The 11,460-nt window shown below is 34.1% G+C and overlaps 1 non-coding gene and 1 pseudogene across 1 annotated transcript; both read left to right on the top strand.

The window, feature by feature from the left end:
* The first annotated feature begins 3,998 nt into the window (after positions 1-3,998).
* On the top strand, positions 3,999-6,429 carry LOC142643773 (acetylserotonin O-methyltransferase-like; annotated as a pseudogene).
* A 542-nt stretch (positions 6,430-6,971) lies between these two features.
* On the top strand, positions 6,972-7,118 carry LOC142605413 (U4 spliceosomal RNA). The gene has a single exon (XR_012839038.1). It is a non-coding gene; the product is annotated as a U4 spliceosomal RNA (small nuclear RNA).
* Positions 7,119-11,460: the final 4,342 nt, after the last annotated feature.

Below are 11,460 nucleotides of genomic sequence, written 5' to 3'. Positions count from 1 at the left end.
TTTTTGCTGCTAGGAGGTGGATTTTGCTTGTTCATTCATGAATCTGGAAATAAGACTGACTGGTTGCACAATATCTGGCCCTGTGTTTGTTAAATAAATTAAGCTTCCAACCAAACTTCGATAATTTCTTGCATCAACTTTTTCTGCGCCATCATCTGAGTGCAATTTCTCATTGAATGCCATTGGGGTGGATACTGGTTTGCAATTGTTCATTTGGAACCTTTTAAGTAGATCTTCAAGATATTTTTCTTGAGATATAAATATTTCTCCTTTGCATTGACGTACTTGGATCCCTAGAAAATATTTCATGGGACCTAAGTCTGTCATTTCATATTTTTTCATCATTGCTCCTTTAAATTCTACAACCATCTCTGGGTTTGTACCAGCATAAATAAGGTCATCAACATATAAACAAACTAAAAGAAGATCTTTTATACCTTTTTTCTTGACATATAGTGATGGTTCACTTGGACTTCTTTGGAATCCATTTTGCTGAAAATATGAGTCAAATTTGCTATTCCATGTTCGCGCCGCTTGCTTTAGTCCATATAAGGCCTTTTTGAGATGATAGACCTTGTCTTCTTTTCCTTTCTGCACATAGCCTGGTGCTTGTTCGACGTATACCTCTTCTTAAAGTTCTCCATTTAAGAATGCCGCTTTTACATCAAGCTGGAAAACTTGTTGCTCCATTTGGGCAGCTATGGCTAGGACAGTTCTGATAGTTTCCATGCGAGCAACTGGTGCAAAAGTTCCATTGAAATCCACACCTGGTTGTTGTGAGTAACCTTTTGCCACTAATCGCGCCTTGTGCTTTTGAATTGAACCATCTTCTTTGTACTTTGTCTTATAGACCCATTTTAGCCCGATTACTTCTTTCTTTTCAGGCTGATCAACAAGTTCCCATGTGTTGTTCTTTTCAATAGTTGCAATTTCATCTTTTATTGCTTTTTTCCAAACTTCTTCTTTAGCTGCTTCTTCAAAATTTTGAGGCTCACATGCAAAAAATGCTACATCAGATGATTCATAAATTTCTTTCAGAGAACGTACTCTTCCTGGTGGAGTTTCAAACTCTAAAGATGTTCCAATTGATGGACTTGTTCTTGCTGATGGGCTGTGACTTGAGCTTGAACTTGGAGCTGATTGAGAGCTTGAACCTTCTTGATTTATCACTAGTTCAATAATCTTGAATAGCTTAGGCCCTTGATTTGAATCGCTTTCCCACTTCCATGTTGCTGATTCATCAAAGATAACATCACGAGAAATCACTATCTTGTTTGTTTTGGGATTGTAAAGGCGGTAGCCTTTTGATTCATTGCTGTAGCCGACAAAGATGTTCTTTTCTCCTTTTTCATCGAACTTTTCTCTTTCTTGTTTTGGAATATGAGCATAAGCAACACATCCAAACACTTTTAGTTGATGAACTTGAGGTTTCTGTCCATGCCACGCTTGATAAGGAGTCTTGTTCAGAACAGCCTTTGTAGGAGACCTGTTTAAGATATAAACAGCAGTGTTAACTGCTTCAGCCCAAAAATTATTTGACAGCCCTTTCCATTTTAACATGCTTCGTGCCATTTCCACAATTGTACGGTTTTTGCGTTCTGCCACACCATTTTGTTGTGGAGTACGACGAACTGTGAGTTGTCTTTGAATGCCTTGCTCTTTGCAATATTTTTGGAAAGGTCCATAAATAAATTCTCCACCAGGATCTGTTCTGAGAGTCTTCATTATTCTGCCACTTTGTTTCTCTGCAAAAGCTTTAAACTGAAGAAAAAAAATTAAAATCCTCTGATTTTTGTTTAAGAAAATAGACCCACATCATTCTAGTGTAGTCATCAACGAATAAGAGAAAGTATCTATTATTATTGAATGATGAGGTTCTTGTTGGTCCACAAATATCAGCATGCACCAATTCAAGTGGTGCTCGGGCTCTCCATGCAGTTTTTGGAAACGGGAGCCTATGCATTTTTCCATAAATACAGCCGTCACAAACTTGATTTGGCTTAGCAATTGGAGGCAATCCTAGAACCATATTTTTATCCTTCAGCAATTTAAGGCCATTATAATTTAAATGTCCATATTTTAAATGCCACAAATATGCTTCATCTATTTTTTCAGTCTTGAAGGCGAAATTCTCAGCTAGTGGCATAGTGAGAGGAAAAACATTTTTAGAATTCATTTTAACTTTTGCCACTACGGAATTATTCTTCTTATCTATGATTGTCCCTTCATCATCATCAAAATTTATTTTGTTGCCTTTCCTTAATAGTTGTCCAAGGCTTAAAAGATTTGCAGCTATACCAAGAACAAAATGCACATCATAGATAAGTTTAGAGTTACCTCCTTTTGATTCAACATCTACTACACCTTTTCCTTTGATGTCATGAAATTTTCCATCTCCAAGCTTCACTTTGGATGCGTAGCCTTTATCAAGACTCACGAAAAATTCTTTGCTTCCTATCATATGATTACTGCAAGCACTATCCAGATACCATGTACTTCTTGGTTCTTGTTGTACAGACATACATGAGAAAAACACTTGTGCATTTTCAACTTCCTTAGTGAAGTTGGCATCATGTTCTTCTTTAGCACTTTTATCATCTTTATACCAGCAATCTCTTTGAGAGTGATTTGGGAATTTACACTTAGTGCATCGAAAATAGCAATTTGTCCAGATTTTTTACAGATTATGCATTGAGAGTCAAAGTTACTAGAGAAATTTCTTTGGCTTGAAAAACTTCTTTTTCCTCTGCCTCGACCTCTAAAATTCTATTTTCCTCGTCCTCCTCCAGTTTGATTCCTTTGTTGGGAGGAACTGCTGGCTTTATTTTCTTGTTCATTTTTTGAGTTTTTATTGTCTGTACTTTTCACTTTAGATTGAAAGGCTTGTTCAAAAGATTGAGAAGAAAATCTACCCATCCTTTTTTCATGTGCTTCAAGAGATCCACAAAGCTCGTCTAGTGTAAGCTTTGATAAGTCTTTAGCTTCTTCAATTAGGGCATAGTTGAAGGTGGATGTGCTTGTACTTGCTGCCATGGCTTATGGTTGTTTGGCTTATAGTCCTAGGACAAAAGGGGCTGGCAACCTTGATCTGATACCAAATTTGTTGGGTGCAAGTTTAGAACAATATAGCTAGGAGTAGAATTTAGTATTTAAGTTGCTGTTATGCTAGATCTGAAAAAAATAGAGTATTGAAGAAACTCTATTGCTGAATTTCGGATCTTACAACTACATTTACAACTCACATCTATATATAGACGTGTTAGGAGTTTAGGATAACTGCAAGCTTCAAGAATACTACAGAAGTTTGCTTCGTTTCTCTTTAATTGACACTTGTCCATGAGGTGTATACTTGCATGCTTGCTTGGTGCTAGATTTTTCATTTGTTGACACTTAGGGTCCGTTTGGATAGAGCTTATTGTTGAAAACTGAAAACTGAAAACTGAAAACACTGTACCAAAATAATTTTTAAATGTGTAAATAGTGTCATGGGACCCATTTTTAATAAAAAAAATTATGTAAAGTGAAGTTTGTGGGTCCCGTGAACAGTACACGGGACCCACAAATGTGCTGAAAAGTCAGCAAAAGCTGGCTACTGTTCATGCACATTGCATGAACAGTAGACTTTGTCCCCTGACCCGTACAGCAGCAGAAGAAGAAAAAAAAAAAAAAACGCAAAACGCATAAGCTGTATCCAAACTCAGCTTTAGATTTCAGTTGCTTCTTTCTTTGACACATAGGGAGCTACTTGTCAATTACAAATTACATTTTAACAATAAAGAGCAAGAGTACAAGTCAAAAAGTAGGACAAATCTTTTTGGCTGGATTAGCACTAAAGGAAATAAAATAAAAATATTAGTAAAATCTTGAAAGTAATTAATCATAGTGATAGCTTCATTTTCCTATTGCGCAATAAATCTTTTTGTGTATATGAACCATCAACCTGAAATGTCTTACCTAGCTCAAGCAGAATTAATAGATTGCTCATGCTAAGAGAGGAGGGAAGAGAGAAAGAGATGGAAGAAACGCAAAGAGAGTTTCACCATGAAGAAGAAGAAGAACATGCAGACATAAATATCTGGAAGTACATAATGGGATTTTCAGAATTGGCCGTAGTCAAGTGTGCCATTGATCTTGGGATAGCTGATGCCATTGAAAGCCACGGACGCCCCATTACACTCTCGGACTTGTCTTCAACTCTAGGATGTGCTCCTTCCCCACTCTATCGCATTATGAGGTTCCTAATGCACCGTGGAAAATTCAAAGAGAAACTCACTACCCAAGGCTCCCCAGGCAAGGGGGGAGACCCCCCAACTTTGATTATTTTTTAATCATTCTATACATTTCTTTATCTAATATTTTATCGTTTTTCACAAACTGAGTGTATAAGCAATAAATTTTAGGATTAATTATAATATTATAAACTACATAATTTGATATTATTTTCAAGTTAAATTATGAAGTTTTAAATATACAAAAGAAATTTATATAATTAAAAATTTTATCATTTAACTATTTGAATTTAACAAAAACTAACTTGGAAGCTTTATTTGAGATTTATCTAATCACGAAAAACCATTTTATGAAAAATTTAAGTAGAACGTTCACTATTTAAAATTATGACAACACAATTTATTCATATCTAAAAATATCTTTATAAGTAACATAATATACTTGATATGCTATCTTTCCTTGAATTCTCTTACATTAAAATATAATCTAATATTCAAATGAGTAGCATTGCGTTGTTTAAATTGATGTTAAGTACCATATTCATATATATATATAATGTGTGTGCATTATATGGGCATCTAGTCATGTTTTTGAGCGTGGAAGACAAGCTAAGTATGTTGTATTTTTCGTCTTCTGATGCTAAATCTTGGCTCCACTTCTGTTCCCAGGTTATGCACAAACGCCTCTATCTCGCCGTTTGATGAGACAAGGAGAACATAGCATGGCTGCTTTAATTTTGCTGGAGAGCAGCCCAGTGATGCTGGCACCATGGCTTAGTCTAAGTGCCCAAGTTCTAGCCAATGGGACTTCGTCATTTGAGAAAGCTCATGGTAAAGATCTATGGAGCTATACAGCAGCAAATCCTGATCATAGCCAGCTCTTCAATGAAGCAATGGCTTGTGATGCAAGGCTGGTGGTGCAGGCGATGATTCAAGGTTGTCCAGGATTATTTGATGGGCTTAGCAGTTTGGTAGATGTGGGTGGAGGCAATGGAACCACTATAAAGTTGTTGGTTAAGGCATGTCCATGGCTTCAAGGCATCAACTTTGATCTTCCTCATGTTGTCTCTGTTGCTGCAGAGATCAGCGGAGTTGAAAATGTTGGGGGTGATATGTTTGAAAGTGTTCCAAAGGCTGATGCTGCTTTCATATTGGTAAGTTCATGCAAATGAAAATGGTGCCCTGGGTGTATAGGTCATTTATGTGTTTAGGAAGCCACTAAAGAAGACCTGCTGTTCACCTAGCTGAAACACACATAAAAGGTTTTGTAAAAGGTCTTCAAGTAGTTTCAACTTTCAAATCTTTCATACCTCCGAAATATATGCTATTAAGCCTATTAGATAAGACAATGCTATGAATTTGAAAATAAGAAACATGAACAAGAGTTACAAGACACGACACACAATATACAAAAATTATAGTAATTAATTAATACATATCTTTCGGTATATTTTAGTCATTTTAAAAACATATTTATGTTTAAGTTTTCAAAATAAAATCATTGAAATTATGTTTAAAATAGAAGGAATTTTTAAATAAGAAGTTATAATGTTTTTTTCTTCCAACGCAGAAAATTATCCTAGACATATTTTTGTTTGTCATGCTTGACAAGGACATGTCAAGGATTTTATTGAAGCGTCCGAACTTCTTTAATTTAAAATAGCAATATTGTTACTTCAACCGTAAGCTTAAATTTTTCCTTGGCCCCCATACTCTATTAGAATCAAAATTGGTTTTGTATTTCTCAAGTTTAATTAAGTACACCCTTTTTATGATATCTGGTTCTTTGGCTTAAGTAGTTTACTTTGAATATTGCAGTGGGTTCTGCATGATTGGGCAGACAAAGAGTGCATCCAAATCCTTAAAAAATGCAAAGAAGCAATTCCAGAGGACAAGGGAAAGGTAATAATTGTTGATGCTGTGATCCAAGAACAAGAGGAAACGGACAAGCTGACTGATGCAAGGTTGATGCTAACATGGTGATAATGGCCCATACAACTACGGGCAAAGAGAGGACCTTGAAAGAGTGGGGATTTGTTCTTGGAGAAGCTGGATTTAGTAGATACACAGTGAAACCAATTCGTGCTATGCAATCAGTAATTGTGGCGTTTCCATAATTTATAGTAGCTAAGAAATAAGGATTATCTCTACTTTATAATTTGAACTACCGTTGATTCTCTTTCGCTTTGTTGTTATGGCTACCTAATTCAATAAAACCAGTTTAAGTTGATGTAGTTTGCCTGGTATTAAGTGCATCTATATGACTATCGAGATTTTCTTTGCTTTTTTGTTTTTTTTTCCTCTTCTTTATTATGTGTCTTTCCATCCTAATTGAATTAAAACATTGGTGAAACGAAAATTTCGGAAGAATTTTTTTTTTTTCCTTTCTTTGGCTAGAAAATATCATTCATTAAAAAAAAAGTTAAATCTGTTCCGCGGTTTAGAAAATAATTTTGTAGTCTTATAATAATTTAACAAACTTTCATCAAATAATAAACATTTCCACATATTACTTCAGTACATTCAAATAGTAAGATATGCTGAATAAAATTATTTTTATTTAAAAGTTGTTATAAAACTGAAACTGACACATATATAGGCTGCAGTGAACAAGGGAGAAGCCGATCAAAAAAAATTTCTTTTTTTTCCTGTAAAAGAGAATTGCAACCCACATTGTTTGTGTCTGGCAAACTGAGCTGCACAGCTGAATATAAGTGTGGAGCAAAACCACATTAACCATCCATCTTTGCGCTTGGGGCAATGATGCAGCTAGTGAGGTTCTAACTGAGGTGCGTCTATTATATTGCTGGTTGAAAACTATTTCCAAACCCCCTCTTAGGCCTGGGTTCAGCCTTGGCCTTTGAGAATTTCTAGAAGGAATCCTTCTTTAGGGTAAAGCCCTACAATTACTTGTTCTCAAATGTGCAGATTGTGAAATGCAAATTTGAATTATTATTTCAATTCAAATGTTTGATAAAAATGTCTGTTAAATATTATGCTTGTGTTCTTTGTGGTGTTATGTGACATAATTATCCATCTAATGCAAGAATAGTTAACAAATTTGCTTTTAGGCTCCTTATAATATAACTCTAAATTTTTTATTCAATGTGAACTTCGAAAATCTAATGGTTGAAGTGCATGTACTTTATAATCTTAACATGCATGTTAAATTTCATTCAAATTAGACATTATTTACTATTCAATTAATAAACTTATTTCTTATGAATAATTTTTTATTACAAAAATTTGAAATTTAAACATATTATTGATGATATAATTATTGATCTTTGATCTTCTTGAAAGTTTGTAAACATGGAAGATTCAATAAAACATGTAATCCAATAATTAAATTTTCAATACACACATTCAATTAAAATATATAAGAGGAGTTTGAAGAATTTTTCTAGTTTGGAGTGAAACCTTTTCCGTATATTTTTGAAAACCCTCAAGCTAAGGGATTTATAGGAGGGAAGGTGTCTTATAAGAAAGATTTGATTTGTTGACACTAATATTGAAATATGTCACATGCTTAAGGATATTGGAATTGTGGAAAGAAAAATACATACATTTATCTCTCATCACTGCTAGCATCCAAATAGGGAAAACGTGAGTAAAAACAACTAATCAACACATGTTTAATTTATGCATCCAACTAATATGCCAACTATCAAGACATGCCTAACAAGTTTTAACATCATTTTTTTTTTTAAGCAAGTTTTAACATTATTATCTATGCAGCACTTCAACATCAACTTGATAATATAATATTATATATATTGCACCAGAACATGACAAAACGCATGGGGCCATATATAGCATTTTTTTATAATAAAAAAAACTATCTAGACTACATTTTGTGTAGATGAGTTACCTTTCGTGTTATTTGTGATTTGTATATGATTGGTTCCACTCAATTTTATCTACAATATTTTTTTCATTTTATTTTAATTTTAACGAGAGAAAAAAAAAAACTATCACACAAGAAAAATTATGTAATTTGGCCTAACGGCTTACTTCAAAATATAAAACTCTAAAGGTTACATCTTTAATATATGATAAGGTATATTCTTTTGATACAAGAGCATATTTATACAAAATAATTACAAACATCATCCCAAATTAATGTAAGCAATTTTCTTTTAATTAAATAGCAATTGATTTCTTTCTAAAAAAATTGCAATTAATTTAATTCCTTGTATATTTAATTTTCATAATTATTTCCTGTTGGAGTTGGTAGACTTGCCATCTCTCTCTCTCTATGTGCGCGCACGTTAACTCCAGTAGAATGAAATGCTATTCTTTTTCTTTCCTCTTTGTTTTACACAATGCAATGCACTATTCCATCTTGAGCCTGACATAACTATATTTGTCATCAACGTACTCATGGTTAATGTTTAATTTTTTTTTTGCTTTCTAAAATATTTGGTTTTATTTTTTACACCCCTAAGCTATAGGGTTCAAAATGTAATTTTGTTAGTATAAACCAATTCAAGAATTCTTTAAGTAAGAGATATATGGTCCATTTTTCTTTTATAGAAAGATTAGAGGTCTAAGTGTACATTTAAGTTAGATTGATAAGGGTGATATGGATATGTAATTAGACGTGAGTGTATGGGTTTATAAATTTTTTTTTTTAAGAACTATGAGTTTACATTTTAACTGTTTGTTCATTTATACCCCTTAAACAAATTGCTTAACCAAATTTATTAACCAAGTGATTACTTAGATTAATTTTCAGATCTAGGTTAAATACAAATAAATCATATCATGCAAAGATGCAGGAAAGTAAACAACACTACAATTTAGTGACCTAAGAAAACCAATAAAATAAACCGTTTCGAGGTAAAAACCTGGAGAGAATTTAACCTAGTTATCCTCAAGGTAAACCAAATCCACTATAAGAGAATTGATGTTTTTACAATCAAATTTAACCCTAAATCTATTGTTACCTCATGTAGTAACTTACTGACACGACCGCGTGCAAGCTCTAAATCCACGGACTCCTCTTCTTGGATTTACACCAACACAAGCCGCTTAACTTGTGAGTTTGAGATCTCACTCAAAGGTTTCAGATCACCATCAGTAATTATCTGGATGCAGTAACTATGTTCTACCAACACTTGATTGTAGTTCTTGCTCTAGTAGACTCTTGTGTAATTAGAAGGTACAAAACATCTTAGATCTCACAAAGAGTAACACACAAGTCTCTCAAAAAGACTTCAAAACGTGGCTAGGGTTTCCCTTTTATATGTAGAGAAGTTTAGATGAAACCCTAATTGTTTTCGCAGGTTTGGGCATGTTTAAAATTCTATAGAAAAAACTATGTCTGCGATTCTCGATCGATCAAGCCTAATTCTTGATCGGTTGAGCAAGACAAAATCACACTCCCTTTTTCTATACTCAGATGGATTTGAACCTTGAAACACCCACTTTTAAGCATTGCCTAAAACCTAGACTAGATACGTTTTGTTCTCGGTTTGCCAACACAATACAAATGTGATTCTAAATATTTAAATATAAATCTTTAGAACCTAACAATCTCCCCTTTTGGCAATCCGTGACAAAACACATAAACAATGAAATGCTCAAAATTTGAATACTAGCCCAAATACAAAATATTGCCCTAATACAGTCCTTACACAACGACTAACTATTAGTTGCTAGTATAGACAGCAATTGTAGAAAAAATTCACCTATAAATTCCTAAAACATTGAAAACAAACCATAAATGCATGTGTGAAAGATACTGTATAACAATCTAAATAAAAATCTGAAATTTGAATTCACAAAACATACAAAGAGACAATGAACACATTAATATGAGAACCTCATCATCATCAACTATCATAATCAATAACCACACCAATGTTTGTGAATCAAAGACATAAATAGATACAAACATAAAAATATAAACACAAAACCAAAAAAAAAAATACATCAAACTCCCCCTAAATACAAGAAATCTACTCCCACTATGTACAAAACTTACGTAACTCCTAAATCTACTCCCCCTTTTTGTTATGCATTGCCAAAGGCAAAATTAGTCCTCAAAGGATGGTGGAGATGGAAAAGCACTCCTATTCTCCACAAAATCTGCTCTTAAAGAGCCAACCTCTATCAAAAACTCATCAAGAAGCTGTCCATAAGCAACCTGTATAGTCATGAAGGACTGCATCTTAGCACTGAGTGAAAGAGAAGGAGCAACCGTAGGATCAACATCCTCAACACCACCAAAAGGATCCACAGCAGCAGTCAAATCCACAAATGCCTCCTCAGCAACAAGCATAGCACCAGAGGCAGGAGCTGTAGTGGTAGCTTCTCCTCATGATCTCTTAGCAGTACCAGTACTTGGTTCAGCACTCTTCATCTGTGTCTGTCGCTGTCTAAGATAGGTAACTCCTATAGGGGCAGTGAAATGTACTAACTCTAAGGGAGGAAACTCAAACAACCCTAAAAACCTCAAAATCCTAAAAATAAACATAGGGAAAAACAACTTTTGACTCTTACTTGTACTCCTAGAAAAACCAACAACAGTTTGAATAAACATGGAAGGAAAACACATGGAACCATCAATAATAAGAGCATAAAGAAAAGCACATATATCTATTGGGACAGTATGAACATGAGAAATGGGGTAGATGTTATGACAAGAAATCCTAAGATATAAAGAATTGAGCTCAATGAATTCACAAGAATTGATTTTTGGCTCAGTAACCCAAGAAATAAGACGACCACAAAGAAGTGACATCATGTCATCAACAGCAGGAAAGTCAGTGTATGGGTATGTGGGTTAACGAACTGAAGGAACACCTAAAGCTTCAGAAAAAATTTGTTTAGAGATTGTAAACTCTTGACCTCTAATCCAGGAAGTCAAGTAATGACCACCGATGACCTCAAAATACATAGAGAGGTTAGAGTAAAACTCTCTAATCAAAGCAGCAACAAAAGGATTAGATTCCTCGCACAAAGAAACTCAGTTCCTAGACATAAAGTTCCTACGAATGGAAGGATCTAGCTCACTCAAAAATATTTCCCTCTAACCGCAGATAGACCTATAATTAGTTAAAGTATCATATGTTTCCTCACATTTTTTGGACAGAAAACACTCTCTATCACCTAAGACAGAACTAGATGAGGAGTAGCCAAGATTCCTATTTGCTCTAGCTTCGAACTTTCTTCCAACCTTAAGAGCCATGACTAAGTACAAAACAAAAAACAAAAACCAAGTGTA

The sequence above is a fragment of the Castanea sativa genome, chromosome 7, assembly GCF_040712315.1.
Source record: "Castanea sativa cultivar Marrone di Chiusa Pesio chromosome 7, ASM4071231v1".
Taxonomy (NCBI): Eukaryota; Viridiplantae; Streptophyta; class Magnoliopsida; order Fagales; family Fagaceae; genus Castanea; species Castanea sativa.
The sequence above is the reverse complement of the archived record's forward strand: the minus strand, read 5'-3'. Positions and strand labels throughout refer to the sequence as shown.